Genomic DNA, 15,935 nt, shown 5'->3' with positions numbered 1-15,935 from the left:
CAATAAGTGAAGGGGATTCACTGGCTCTTCTTTCTTACTCTATTTTTTCCGTATATTCCAAACCTTGCTTTCGAATCTGTTTAGAGGTTGGTTTTTCAAAGCATAACACATTTGAAATCTATTTTTATGTCATTTGCTAGGGTTTGCCAGAGGATCAATCCCATCCGCAATGGCTTTGGGCTGATGGTCATTGATGGAATTGAGTAGGCTGGCGAGGTGACTCTGGTGGACCACAATGGTGAGAGAGTGGAGAATGCGCAAGTAGTGGAAAACTCCCTTTTCCCCATGAGATAGGAGATTAAGGGCTCCACAAAGCATAGTTGCAAACCTATGCTCTTGAGTTGAGATAATGAGGCAAGATAATTTTGAAGATTAATCATCTCTCCCTCCATTAATTAAAAAGTACTCTCTAATTAAAAAGAGACTTTAGTTCCAAAGAAGCTATGACTGCTTCCAACCAACCTACTTAAGGCAAGTAGGCGCGAGCGAGACAGATAGGGAGAGGGAGAGTTTATTTATTGACAAAGGAAATTCCTTTCTCAATGCTTATTGCCAACTCTTTCTTTGCTTTTTCTAAGCCAGCCCTGTAAAAAAAGAAGAGGAAAGAAGAACACGTCAAGTTTCAACCCGATAGCTCTCTCTCCCTCGCTCTCTCATTCACACTTGCGCTGAACACTAAAACAATATATGCGTCCAAAGTTGAACCAAGTATACGTACCTTTCAAACTCATTAATAGATCTCTTCAATACCACTGCGCCCAAGCCGAACCTTTGATGCAAAAAATGGTAGCTCTGTCACCTGTAACACCAAAAGCAATTTACAGCAGTGCTAAAAACAAAAGATAATAAAAGGATGAGATGAAAAATAGCAGCAGAATACCCCAGAAGCAACAAATGCACAGTCAACAATGCCAGCATCACCCCGCAAGGCCCTCATGCAAGCATCTGCAAACTTAGCAGCTGCAAAGGCCTGTAGTTATGAATGTAAGGATCAGTATATGTAGCACAATCCATGAACACAATGACTGTGAAATGGAAAAGGTCAGAGTAGCACCAACCATTGACAGTGTTTCAGAACCAGCTCCAGTTTTTGCCTGCAATGAGCAGCATCGTCACATTGAAGCCATATAAACGATTGTCTAGACAGTGAGAATAAGAACATTTACATGTCTGTATTTCTCGATAACCTACTAAACCACCAAACCAGAAACTGTGAACCAGGCACTTGACCACAAGGACACTTTCAGTTGCATCATAAACAGACAACAGGCATAAAAAGTATTTACTTGCAAGTAGATTAAATTATATCAAAATGGTACACGTAATAAAGCTATATTAGACATCATTCTTTGAAATTGAGGATATATTGCTTTAAGGGTCAGCTTTGATAGCACGAGTAACTTCAGCTGGACACATATCCAGCTTTTTCTTGGATACTTGTTCAATCCCCAATAGTCCTAGCCTTTTCTACTTTTGGAGAATCAAAAGGAGATCCTGCAAAATCTCTATTGTGCATTTTGTATGGTCCCATGGGGCCCATAGTGGAGTAGGAACCAGATTTGCTGACTAGCTTTCCCTTCAACCAAACTGGCCTAAGCAAAACTTGTCCAGGAAACTAATCCAACATCAATCTGCCACATGTTCATCCAGTGATATTTGTCACAGGTTGGAATTACTAACACATGGACACAAAATATAACACTTTGGCCAGTGATGGAAAGTAAAGAATAACTTTCGCCATGACAGTTACTCCAACTTGCTTGCTAATTTTCATTCAGTATTGACGTAGTTAGAGCACTTTGAATTCTGCAACAAAGGAGCCTCGCATATGTTCGTACTAGAGGAATCACTACTCATATGGAAAAAATAAATACTAAACAAAATAATTTTGTTTTAATGGTGAACAAGAATAGTGAAATAAATAAACCTGATGCCATCAAATGATATTAAAGACATAAGATATTAACAAAATTTGAACCAAGACCAGGGTTAAATCATCAGCAAATGCATAAGTTGGGAGTTCAGTGCAGCATTTAAGACAGTCAGACCAGCAAAGGATGTAGATAGGATCAGGCAATCTCATGGGTAAACAGGCTTATTAGATGGTTATTACTACCATTACTTTCCTTTAACATAGGACTTCTCTTACGCTTAATTCATGCAAAAAAAAATTTATAATACAAAACAAGTTTGATCATGACTAACATAACTTATCTTTCTAAATACCTTTAACAAGTCGATGGTCCATATTGACAAGTTTCTAATGTTAATAATTTTTTTTGTTCATATGTTTTTGGTCATTATTGCCAGCGACCAACTCTACATGTCAAGAGTCGAGACATTAAATTCAGAAGCACTCAGCGATCTGATGATCATCTAGACTAAAAGAAGAGGATTTCTTAGTAATATTCTCAGTTTGGATCCCAAGAGGCAGGTGGGTTTGTTTCATGCAAATAAAAAAATCATTATTCAATTGCATGCCTACCATCTCAGATGACTGTTGGATGCTCAAATTCCTATCCTCCTTGTACAGTATGATAAGAAATAGGGGTGCACCATGGGTTACACTTAATGCAGAATACAAGCTCCATCACTGTGTATCATAGGTCACAACTGATATATAATAGATGCATTCCTAAAACTGGCATCAGAGACAAATGCAACGGTTCTGCAGTTCTTGCATTTTTCATAGTATGTCATAGATCAAGGCACGATAATTAGAGTGGATCTTCCGTCACACAGACAATCCTGGAAAAGCAGAACATCCATGACGAACGGCTAGACGCGGTAGATTCATTGTTTGTATTTGTAATATATTTTCATATTTTTGTATAGTAATATTTATTTTATGAGTGTAAAGGATGAATATCTTTTTTTATTTACTTAAAACTTTATTGTGATTTCCCGCATCCAAGTTTTTTGAAGATAATTCCCATAGATGTTCACGCCCCACACCCATGTGACAGATTTGATCAAAAAAATTGGAAGACAACAAGAACAGGGTAGCATAACATGGAATGACAGAAGCATGAAAAACTAGAACATGAGGAATTCATTCCCTTAAATAGTATTTTGTGTTTATGAATAGATGTGTGTGTGCTTATGCATGTGCATACACTCTCTTTTATCATATGTGTGTGTGCATGCATGTGTGCTTATGCATACACATACAATCTTCATTATTATATGTGTGTGTGCATGTATGAGGACACGTGTATGGGTGTGCACTTACACATACACACAGAACCAACACATATATATACATATACACAAAGTCACAAACACAAAATTGTGCATGTTAATGTGACCATTTAAGCGAAAGAATTCCCCCATGTTCTGGTTTTTCATACTTATGTCATTGCATGTCACACTACCCTGTTCTTGTTGTCTTCCAACATCTATAGTGGAAAAGCTCATATGAACTACATAGTCTGTTTAATAAAAGTAAAAAAGGAAAAAAGTATGCCCAACTCTTAGCAACATAGAAGAAAAACATTTGAGCCAAACAGAACCACTTGTCTCTACTTCAAGAGGCTAAATATGAAAGCTTCAAATATGAGCAAGTTTTTTGTTATTTCTTCAAAAGTTAATAATGTTTTACATAATATTCATAAACAATAGCTTTGGACCACATCCATCTAATTTATTAGGAGGAAGTCAAGGACTTTGCTTACAAGGCATTAAAGTTTCATGGTATACCATTCAAAAAATTATTTTAAAATATAGTTTTTTTCATCACATCAACAACAATGGCTTACAGTGCATCAAATTTTACAAATAACTACCCAACTTTGACATATTTACTGACAACGTTTCTATAGTTTGGAAATTACAAATAACTGCTGAATTTTATAAAATAATTCCCAAATACATGCTTCGTGAATTAAAAACACTAAAACATGTTTAAGAAGACTTTTTTACCCTTAATTAAAAAATAGAACACCTTTAAATAAAGAGTTCACTATAATTTTCATTGTTTTTGCTAGTCTCTCTGATTTTGCCCTTTTCTCTCTGCAACTATAGAGAATAAAGGCAAGAGAGAGAGAGAGAAAGAGAGACAAATATGAAATTATGGGAGACTGACTTAAAACCTACGTCACACGGATACGGCAGATTGGGTTGAGTACCGGTGTCGACACGTCGACACGGGAATCCCGACACGGCGATACGGCCGGATACGTTTTGGATCGGGTCTGGGTCAGACCCGATCCGAACCACTTTTATAATCCGTTTTAACCTCGATTTTTTTTACGTCTTCTATTTTATTTTGAAGTGCATTCCATCTCATCCACCGGATTTTGTTTCCCTCCACCAGAACGCTCAACCCACAGCCTAGAGGGAAAACCTAGAGAGTGAGAAAAGAACAAATAAATTAAGAAATAAAGATTCGAAATAAAAAAAACTCACCATTTCATGGCTCAGCACCCATCCTCCTGCTACCATGGCGGGTCACCAGCCGGTCAGCTGCATCATACTTACCACGTCGCCGGCCTTGGAGCCGCTGGTGGCATGCTGGCCTCCGGAGAAGAAGGATCGTGATTTGGGAGAGAAGGATGAGTGAAGAGAGAAAGAAACGAAGGGTGAAAATGAGGGTTTCGAACGAAAGGGGCCTTTTATAGCTTTCATTTGAACAAATTTCAAAATGGTCCTAAATTTTGTGTTATTTAAACAAAAACGGTTATAATTTTAACTTGTTTGCAAACTCACCGTAACCTCATTTTCTATCAACATTATTTTATATATATATTTAAAAATTAAATTGTTTTAATATTTTAAAATAAAAGTGGGTTTTTCTTTGGCTGTGTCTCTGAGGACAGACAAAGTATGGACAAAGAAAGAGGGACGTTAGTCTTTTTATTATAAATTTCATGTTTTTTTATTTCATTATCATTTTTAATTTTTTTAAATATAATATTCACCGTGTCCGCGTATCCTAAAATTTTGAAATTACCGTGTCCGCGTACCCGTACCCGTATCCGTAGGATACCCGTACCCGTATCCGTGTGACATAGCTTAAAACGTGGTTGCTGAAATTTTTATTCTGGAATAAATTATTTTTATTTTATGTATAAAATAGTCTTTAAAAGCATAGTTTAGTATGTTCATTTATGAAGCGTGTGTTTGTGAATTAGTTTGTAGTTTCAAGTGGTTATTTGCCATTTTTCAAATGTTAGGTCCTCTAAATACATTAAATATTGAGTGGTTATTTGCAGTCTGTTTAGTAAAAATACAAAAGATTTTACAAGATATGCCTAATGCCTGGCAACATAAAAAAACAAAGGCACTAGAGTGTAGAAAACTGCAAGTGGCCAAATATGAAAGCTGCAAATATGAGCATGTTTTTGTTATTTCTTCAAAATTTAAGCACGACTTTGCAAAATATTAATAAAAAGATAGCTTTGGATCCACATCAATCTAATTTGTGAGGCAGTCAAGGGCATAAAAACCAATGGCTTACTTACAACACATCAAAATTTGATCATCATGAACTTATTTTAGAAAATAGTTTTGGGTCACATCAATCAAATATTAAGGAGGGAAAATCAAGGGTATCAGGAGGAAACCAATGGCTGACCATGCATCAAAATATGGTGGTTTGAAAGATCTATTTAAGAAAGACATGATTAAGAGCATGATTTCATCAAATGAACAATGTTGAATCCGCTAAACCAATCAGTGCTATTAGATTGAATAAGAAATCTGCTTTTTTACCTTAGAGCGCATGGGGTGCACTCAAAGCAGCAAACTCTTTTTTGTGCATGTATGTGTTGGATTAAACGTTTTTCAGGGGGGAGGGGGTTGGAATTTTACAGAATATGGTCTGCTAGCTTTAGTAAACGAGGTGTATGACCAAATTAGAGAGCACAATTTGATAAAAAAGAGCCAACAATATTAGGTTGAACTACAAACAATTGCAAACAAAGACATATAAGTCAAATTTCCTCAAGAGAAACATCACCTCGACAACTTCTGTTCCTCCATTTTGAATGTGATTGGTCAAGTAATGAATTTCCTCCGGAGTGAAAGAAGAGGGTGGTTTCACCTGCATGGATTATCCAAAATGATTACTAAGAAAGATAAACTCTAGCAGCACTATAAGGAGAACAATAGCCTAATACAAATGAATCAAATATAAAATAAAATGACAAGCCAATGCAATTTGTGCAATCTCAATAACCTGTGAAAGGAGAGGTAGGATTGTCACACCAGAATGTCCACCAATGACAGGAACATCTACATTTCTAGGATCAATGCCCAATACTTCAGCCTGCCCAAATGAAAAAGTGAATGAGAAGCAGAAACATTTTACAATCTAGTACAGGCAACATGAAAATTTTTTCCATCAACAACAGATATCAATGAGATTCCAAGACAAGCACGTATGGAACATGAAAGATGAACAGCTGCAGAAGCACAAAATCAAAATTCAAAACAGGCAAGAAAGGAGTACCACAAATGTATTTGCTCGCACAACATCAAGTGTTGTCACACCCAGAAGACGCTTAGGATCATATATGCCTGCCTTCTTTAAGACCTCAGCAGCAATTGGCACAGTTGAATTTACAGGGTTGCTAATCAAGTTAATAACAGCATAAGGACAGTACTTGGAAACGCCTCGATAAGTGTCCTAACAATCCCAGCATTTATGTTAAACAGATCATCCCTAGTCATGCCTGGCTTCCTAGGGACACCTGCTGGTATAATAACAAGGTCCATCCCTGTAAGGGCATCTTTCAGTTTGTCCTGCCCCAAAAATCCACGAACCTGAAACCCAGAACAGAAACAGGGTAAACGGAGACAAAGAAAGGGACCTTTAAGTTTCTGTAATAAGCTAAAAGATAAGGATAAACCTTGACAACAAAATTCCAGTAAAGATGCTTCACCAGTTATAGAATGATGGAATATAAACAATCATGAAATATAATTTGAATTGTTCTGGATATTAAAAGGAAAACCAAAAGAAGCACTCTCTAAAATTGAAGATGCACAGTTGCAATCAGATTTTGAAGAGCATACAGTTTGTAGTTTGTACGCAAAGGGAAGATTACATTGACAGACAAGTACCACCAAGCATCAATATAACCTTTTTTCTAAAGCTTCCAATATTAAGAATTGAACAGAGGAAACAAGAAATTCTCATATTTGAGAATGAAAATCTACTAAACCAAGAGCTTTTCAGGAGAAGCACCGAAACCATTGTAACACAATGCAAAAGTATTAGGCCCTTGTGGTACATTACTTTTTCACATCCTAGCGTTTGTTCGTGAATCAGTCTTCTTCTTCTATCTAAGCTGCTAAAGGAAGTCCATTCCAAACTTCCATAGTTTTCCTTTCAATCAATCCTTTTTACTATATTTTCAATATTTTAATTATAAAGTAGGAGTCCTGATCTCCTACATCATCAAGTTAAACCAAATTAACTATGGAGCATCAGACCAACTCGTAACCTGAATGTCCCAAAACAAAGCAAAAAATCAGTCCAGCGACCTGGAAACTGTATACAAATTCCAAGATTTTCTGCAAAACAGAACTAAGCTACTTTGAAGCAGGGGGAAACAACATAGTCTTCCAATTATATAGATCAACTAACAAAGAGGAAACAATATGGATAATGGATTCTTCATCACCTAAAACCAAATACCAAATCACACTCCCCCAACTCCGACTATCATCTGATTCGTTCTCATACGAACTTAAACTCTCATAGCAACAAGCGAGAGAGAGAGAGAGAGAGAGAGAGAGAGAAAATTGTAGTAACACTATCAGCCACCTAACAAGGAGTTAGGGAGGGAAAACGAAAACAACAGCCATTTACAAGTCATGGTAAATAGAAGATGTGATGGGCACTGATCAGTGCCAAAGGGCAAGAGCAAGTTAAAATGGAAGGAACATAACAAAGCACCTATATAGATATCGATCAACCCCTTTATAAATGGCATCATTCCTTTGCAATCTATAAATATACCACGATGTTGTAAACAACCAAATTTCCCATGGCAATCGGCCAACTTTGGAAGAAAAACGAACTGATGGCCCCCTTACTACGTCTCTAACAAGTGGGTGCCTTCTTAGTTATAACCAGCACCTCTGGTAAGAACGAGATTCTCGGATATAACTCTTGCACGAATAGGCAGTACCTAAAAAAATGTTGGTGAGAGAGAGAAGTGAAAGTACCACGGCGGAAGTGTCCATGTGGCTGACATCGGTGGTAACTCCAGGGGAATTGACGACATCATAAAGATGGAGAAGGCCAGAAGGGACACACGGGGGTTCATCTTCAATAGCAGGGAGAGAGGTTGGCCGATTCCACCAGCAGCGCCGAGGATTGCCACCTTGAAACCCGGAGCTCCACCTTTTGCTCTGCACTCCTCTCTCCTCAGCGAGCTCCATCCTCCCCTCCCCTTCCCCAACAAACAGAACACCATCAAAGATGGCATTTCAAAAGAAGGCCTGAAGGGGCAGAGGCGATAAAGCTTCTTTCCTTCCACAACTTGGCATCACAAGTTTTGAGACAGAAGTCACTGGTTCCCTTTCCGTAACGAGAGAAAACTTTTCTCTGTCATCACGCCCACCTTTGTTTGTAAGGATAGAGATTGGCATTCTTTCCTTCCTCAGAAAAGGCTGTAGTTGCTTGAACTCCTTTATTTGTCAGCAACCGAATTCATTTGAATGGGTTCACGACTAAAATGGCGGAAACACAATTGTCATCAGGGGCATTTAGTAGGTGGTTGGAATTGTTCTGGGTGTCCCATTTCGTCAAAAAATCTCAACTACCATGCTTGGAGATATCAAGCACTGGAAAATATTTTCCTATGAGAATGTTTTATATGTACAAAATTTCCAGGATTTCACTCCGAATTCTGAACTTCTGCGTTCTTTTTTTTTTACTTTTTTAGCCAAAGAAATTGGTATCTCTCTTTAAAAATTAAAATAGATTCATGAAACACTTTTTATATCCACCATCAAAGTTAGCATATTGCATACATCCTTATGTCTGTCTACGTTCAAGAACAAGATGCATTTCATGTGTGCGCATGCATACATGCATGGGCAATTGCTTAAAAAGCCACATAAATTCATTTGGTTAGGTTACGCATGTAATACGAGACAAGTTGTATGAAGGATTTCTCCAGTATGATAGATGCTGCTTTCAGAGGCAGGCCTTGAACTGTCCCCAACCATTCTGCAGTTTGGAAACTTAAGTCCTTTGAACCTGGGGATGGTGCACTCAATTGTTTAACCAGTTCTTTGTTTCTCTTGCACGTAAAACAGTGCAATCAATTACATGGAGTGTGAAGCTATCATCTGTTCCCTGAAAAAAATCATATGATTATTGAATGCCTAAAGATACCCATTTAAGGACTTTGGTGGACCCTTCTTTAGGATCTTCATTATAAGGAAATCTTCATCAATTTCCAGCAAAGCAGAACTCTCTTTGCAGTCATGCTAAGCTGGAATCTTGCTTAAGATTGCTGGATTTAAATCACCAGCTAAGAAGAACTCCAAACACTTAGGCCCCACCACAAGGTGGGGGCAGTTCTAACCTATTCTCTACGCATGTTAGCTTCTTGCTGTCATTTTAATTCCATATTCATGGGGAGAGTTTTATTTTGATTATATTTTATAACTGAGAATGACGTCTAGCTAAGAAAAATATGATCATATGTACATGTTAATACATCTCTTCATGCATAAATCGGTTTTTTAAAAGGAGAACCCGTGAATCAAATTTTGAAAAGGACCCCAAAGCCACGTCTCTTTCAAAAACAGCTAGCCTAAACCATTTTTAACTCCCCATTATAAAAGGATTCCATAGTGAGAGAGATGTATATATTTGTTGCAATTACAATGTAATTGCCTATTAGGGATGGATTCATTCTCATGAATGTGATCCACACTTACATGGCAACAATCTTGAAAAACAAGCTTGAGCATTTTCCTGAGTTCTCTTATTTTTGAATCGTTTTGATTCAAGCATTTATAACTGATTTGATTAAAAGTGGTGGTGAAGATTAGAAACTAGTTTTCAATCTTCCTACGTAAAAAATCCAGCTATAAACCATCATGGTTCATATGTTAAGTGGTCCCTTATCAAATTTTTCATTGTAAGAGGAAAGATACGTATGTATAATATATATATATATATATAAGATCTTATTAAATATCATTTTTCTCTTCTAAAGTTAGGTTGGAACACGTTACACGTTTCCAAGCTGATTTTAAAGGAAGAGAACCTTTACTTTTATCTTCATAGTTCGAAACTACAAGATTGTTCAATATTTCTTCTTAAAATTTTGTCTATTCCAGGTATTGAGTTGTAGAAAACGACAAGATATGTATAACTTGTGCCGAGACTGAACATAATACTGACAATTGCACTCTCAGCTTTAGCATTTGATAAACTTTTACATATCTTTACTTGTTTTCTTATGTCATTTTCCACTGGAAGCATTAATGATAGTTTTCAATTTGATACAAAAATTCATCTACTATTGGGGCGTCAATGAAAAGCATTCAAGAATGGCATATAAACATTGTAAGGGAACCAGCATGATTTTAGAAGAAATTATCCACATACAAAGCACATAAGTAATCTATTGGAATAAAAGTACTAAAGATTAGCTGAGATGTTCTTTTTTTAGTAGGTATGAAAAACAAACCAAAACTAAGCTGACAAGTACTTTTAATGAATGCAATGATAATAGGGTGACCAACAGCTATCTTGTCAAAAGCTCACCCAGGCTTCTCCCCAGGTGCTTAACATCTCAGGCTTAGCTGGTTACTGATACTAGCAAAATTTTATGCACCTTGCCATTAGACAATGCCTAAAACATTCCCTAGGATGCCTAGGGTCGTTTAGGTGCTCAATAGCCTAAGCACTTTTCATTGACAACCTAAAGTCTTTTTTGTAATTATTTCATCTTTAAGCGACTTCTTTTGTTTTGTTTCTTTTGCAGTTTTCTCACTCTTTTATTATTGCATATGATATTATATTAAAAATATGTCTTTGCATTTGTGCGTATGTATGCAAACATGTAGTTAGAATTAAAGTTCAAACACTATTCTACTTTGAATATTTTATGTTAGTCTATGTTTTTTCAACTTGTGTGTGTGTGTGTGTGTGTGTGTGTGTGTAATGTAGGATGACTGGGCTTAGGTGCTCAATATCTTAAACTTTCCCACTGACAACTTATTTTTTTCTACTTATTTCATTTTTAAGTGACTATTTTTTTTTGGCTTGTTTTGCTATTTTTTTCACTTTGAAGTTGTTGCATGTGATTCTACATTAAATATATACGTGTATTTTGTGTATTTGTGCCTATGAATGCATATTTTTAAATTCATAGTCACAGAAAACATATTTTTTCGAAAAAAACTCAGTTTATACTACAAAAATAGGTCAACCATATAAAACTAAAAAATGATAAAGATTTGCTTATTCCATCATATTGAAAAAAAAATTGATATTTACGTATAACTTTTTTCTATGCTATATAACTTCTAAACTTTAATTGTTCAACTTTTCGTTAAATTTGATAGTAGCCAAGTTGGCAATTACAATTATTGCATGATCAAGAAACATGTAAGCAAGGTATTAGCGTATATCAACTTGAGACAATTTTAGTAGCAGAATTTGTCATAAAAACAGCGATTTCCTGTCTGATATTATGGTTTACAGGCTTAGTATAGCAGAAAGGAAGTAATATTGAATAACAAAACTTGAGCTTTGCCCACACTACTATAACCACTATTATCCTGAAGCACTAAAAGATTTTGATTCCTGAAATGCACTGATACCTATATAAGCCGATGCCTTATCAATACTACTAAGGTAATGGCAAGGCCAAGATGGCATAAGATAAGTTCTTGTAGAAAAAATAAGCAATTTTCACTAGATAAATTTCTTCCGCTCATCTCCCCGTTCTAACATGTTCACATGATAATAGCAATTTATTGAAAACAGAGTTTTCCTATCTTCAGTCAGTCAGAGGAGAACCTTCCTGCTAATGTAAAGGCTCTCGATTCAAAATAACATCGACACCGAAAGTTCAAAAGGCTGATTCTTTCAGATGCTTTACTAAAATTTTCATGTGTGTTTAAAGGTCACGATAAAAGCTTCTATCATGCCCGAATTATTCCTACATACAGTTCACACTAGAAATTCCGTCAAAATAGCACCAGCCCCTGTATGATCTAGAGATGAAGTTTCTTTTGAAATGGTTAAAGCTGCATCAACTGGGAAAATGGTATACTTGGTGCTATGGATTCAAGCAGGTTGGACCTGAGAAATACACATTGGTGCATGGTCCTTTCTAATCGGATCTGTTACAATCAAAACTGACAAAACCGCAGGCTAGACCAGATCGACTAGTATCATGTTGATACTTCACAATTAGTTCAACGCCATTCTTTGAACATTAGATCTTGGTGTGCTATAAGCTATTGATTTGGGAAGAAGCTCTTGAAAAATGTGCATACATAAAAAATTTCATGGTCAGGAAACTACTTTCTGCAAAACAGAGGCAGGAAGAGTTAGAAGTTTTTTATTTATTGGGCACAAAAGAAAAGCAGTTTGTAACACCATTTGTACACAAGTGAAAGTCTGATTCATGCGAGAGAAAACTGCTAAGTACTTCAACTTAAACTCTATGATAAAGCAAGATGGCATTATTGAAGGTTAACCAGAATAGGGCACCAAAATATGCAGCACTCCTTTACCGGCTCCGCTAATCCCAACCGATCTAAAAGTCTAAAAACCCTATTACTTTCCTTCATCATCAGAAGAAAAAGAAAAGGGGAACGAAGTAGGATGAGTCGCTATTGCCAGTACAGGTGACGATCACTAATTGGGATCAAGATTTCGTCAGCCCTTAAAGGTTGTAGAGCCAAAGAAGTGTTGTACGTAGCAAGCAGATGTTCGCCAACAACCTTATAGTCATTCTCCTCCAGTTTCCTCCTCAAGTTCCTCACTTCTTCCTGCACTACCTCGTCGGTAGCACCACCATGGAGTGTGGCCACGGCATATGTCCTTTCCTCTAAGCGCTTGACCACTACTCTCGGGTCCATAGGCTGAGGCACGCCCCGAAACGCAGCGTTCTCCTGCTCTGGCAAACCAACCTGCACGGTCATGGGATTGTTGCCTTCTCCACCCCTTGTGAATACTGGGCCAGTGGCAGAGATCTCGCCGATGAGGGCACCGACATAGTTCGCAAGCATGTCGGTGAAGCCACCGTTCTGATTGTTTGCCGTCAATTCCATCGGGTCAATGGTCACTTCGGCGACGATGGAGGGCTCATACTTTCTGATCTCAAAGTCTGGCGCTCTGTTGGTGACATGATAATTTGGGCCTTCCTCGGCTGCCATCACCACCGGACAATCAATGGCTTCCACCGGCTTCAATTTGGGCAGACTGGAGGAAAGAATTGGGCGTCACGGTTGACAGGGTTCACGACCAAGGGAGACCGTCTATCACGAAAAAAAAGGATATCAGAACTGGTAATCCCCTAAACCCCAATGAGACTTAAATATTTGACAGTTTCAAACTCAATCACCAACGACAATGTTTACGCCAAATCTGACCTTATCTATGTATGTTTTTCTCAAAAATCGTAGGTGAGGAGGAGGAAAAGCGTGGGTGAGGAGAGAGAAAAACAGGAGGAAAAATGAATGACGAAAGAGAGGGAGGTGGGTGTAATGATGAAGGTGGGAGGAAAGGTAGGTGAAGAGATAGAGAAAGAGAAGGAAAATAAAAAGCTCAAAACAAAAAGTCTGGAATTTAGTTTAGTGAGTCCAACCAACTCAAACTCAGACTCACTAATATACTAAACACAAGATCGACTTGGATATCGATTTGATAAAAAACGAGTTAGAGCTCGAGTCAAGTTTACTCGAGCAAGTTCGAGTCGAGCTCAAGTACCCCTTGTGCAGATGAGTTTAAACAAGCCGACGAGTCGAGTATGAGCTCGAATAGAGTCTCTCACGTCAAATTCGAGTTGGAGTTGTGAAGCTCGAGCTCAACTCGACTCGTGTGCAGCCCTAACAAGGAAGCAAGAAGTTTGGCAAAGGTTGACGCTGGGAGATGCTGCTTTTTTATTTTTTTGTTTGGAATTTTGATTCCAAAAGTTTCTTTTAGAATAAAAAAATCCACCTAAAAATAGAATTGAAATTTTCATTCCAATTCCATCCAATTCTAATTTCTACATGTGTTCGATATTGAAAATGCCTTATTTGATTGAAACGGAATAAAAATTCAAGAATTAGAAGACCGTTGATTCATATTAGCTGTTGTAACCTTCTAAGTTAAAGCACAACTCCATAGCAGTTTAAAAATCCAACAAGAAGCAACTATGATAAAAATACTTAAAAATTAGTATTACAGCCACCGTAACTCAATTAGCTATTGTTTACTTGAGTTATAGTCAACTACTTGACAACAAAATGAAACCAAAAGCGCCTCAACAAGAAGATAAAAAAAGCGAGATGGAAGACACCAGAAGACATCAAACCGGAGACGATTGACCAGTTAAAAGGCAGACGATGCGTCTACATTGTAGATGTTGATAGTCTTGATCACTTCACAGGGATGATAGAAGTGATGCTGCACAGAACAATTAACACTGCTGCCCACCTTGGCATCATGACCCATATCTCTTTGAAAGCTTCATTCTTTCGGACTTTTTGCCAAAAACGAAAAAGAAAAGAACAATAACCAGCATCAGATTATGAAATTATGTAGAAGACACAATTCACTTCATTATATATGTATATATATAGTTGTCAAATAATGTCTATGTAGCTATCATGCTTCAACATGGTTTAACTTACTAACAGAAAAGTGATCATGACTAGTAGTTTATGGGGATTGTACTTCTATTTGAATAAAATTTACAAAGAAAAAAACTATGCATGGTTACCCGACAGCCATATTGAAGAAACTACATGTAGCCATATTTTGTATTACATGCTCAGCACTTTGAGTAAGAACAGTTCCTTTTGTTTCAATAGCAGATGTGTCTACACTTCCAGAGAAAACTGAAACCTACAGAAGAACATGTTCTAGAGGTTAACAGTTAACAGATATCAGTCCATTAAAGCCCTGCCACCTAGCAAGTTTTCATAAATAAACACTAAAGGGAGTACTTGCAAGAAAACTAAGTGCCCCTCTGTTAGAGAACGAAGCATTTATGGCCAACTACCTATATGTTCTAGACAGTTCGGAACAAGCTGACCAAATCATGAGCCACTGTTTCTAACCTAAAACATTTTACAGCAGATTCGATTTAAACTAGCCAATTCAAGCCAATTTTAACAAAAAATTGCCTTAAATGGTCAACTTGTATTATTTTTTATCCACCCAGCTCAATCGGATTCTGAAATTTCAAAGAGATAACTTCTGGACTAATAGCTTTGCTGGATCCCAGCTATTCAATAGGCCAATTAGTGAATGGATAGATTAGTGGCAATGACATATCCCTGACTCTGCCATTAAAATGCAGACTCGTTGAAGCTTCAGCTTCTGCCCCTAAAACTACGGTCGCTGGACCATCAGATTTCTTGGCTGCCACCTAAAAATTTCAAAAATATACAATGATGTTGTGATGTTAATGAAAGACATAAGTTTTAACAATGGGAGGCTATGGTATGAGTTTTTCCATGGTTAAGAAGAAAAGGGTAAACAAAAAAATGAACTTGATAACTTATGCGGAAATAGTCTGCAGAATGAAAATGTGTCCTTTTCACTTCTCTTTGACATTCTTTGATGCAAAGCATGAAAATAAAGCTCCAAGTGCCTACACACCCATAGTAGAAAATGGCACCTAAACCATAATTGCAAGTTTTGAGAACATACTAATGTCCAAGTTAAAAAGTCAAGAAAATAATAAAATGATGAAGAAGATCTAAGTTCAACGTACAAATAGAACTAACAAGATCAT

General features: G+C 37.1%; 1 pseudogene; it reads right to left on the bottom strand.

Moving 5' to 3' along the window:
• Positions 1 to 341: 341 nt before the first annotated feature.
• LOC116266778 (malate dehydrogenase, glyoxysomal-like) lies at positions 342 to 12,494 on the bottom strand (annotated as a pseudogene).
• Positions 12,495 to 15,935: the final 3,441 nt, after the last annotated feature.

The sequence above is a fragment of the Nymphaea colorata genome, chromosome 13 (assembly GCF_008831285.2).
Source record: "Nymphaea colorata isolate Beijing-Zhang1983 chromosome 13, ASM883128v2, whole genome shotgun sequence".
Lineage (NCBI taxonomy): Eukaryota > Viridiplantae > Streptophyta > Magnoliopsida > Nymphaeales > Nymphaeaceae > Nymphaea > Nymphaea colorata.
This window is presented reverse-complemented; position numbering and strand designations above follow the sequence as displayed.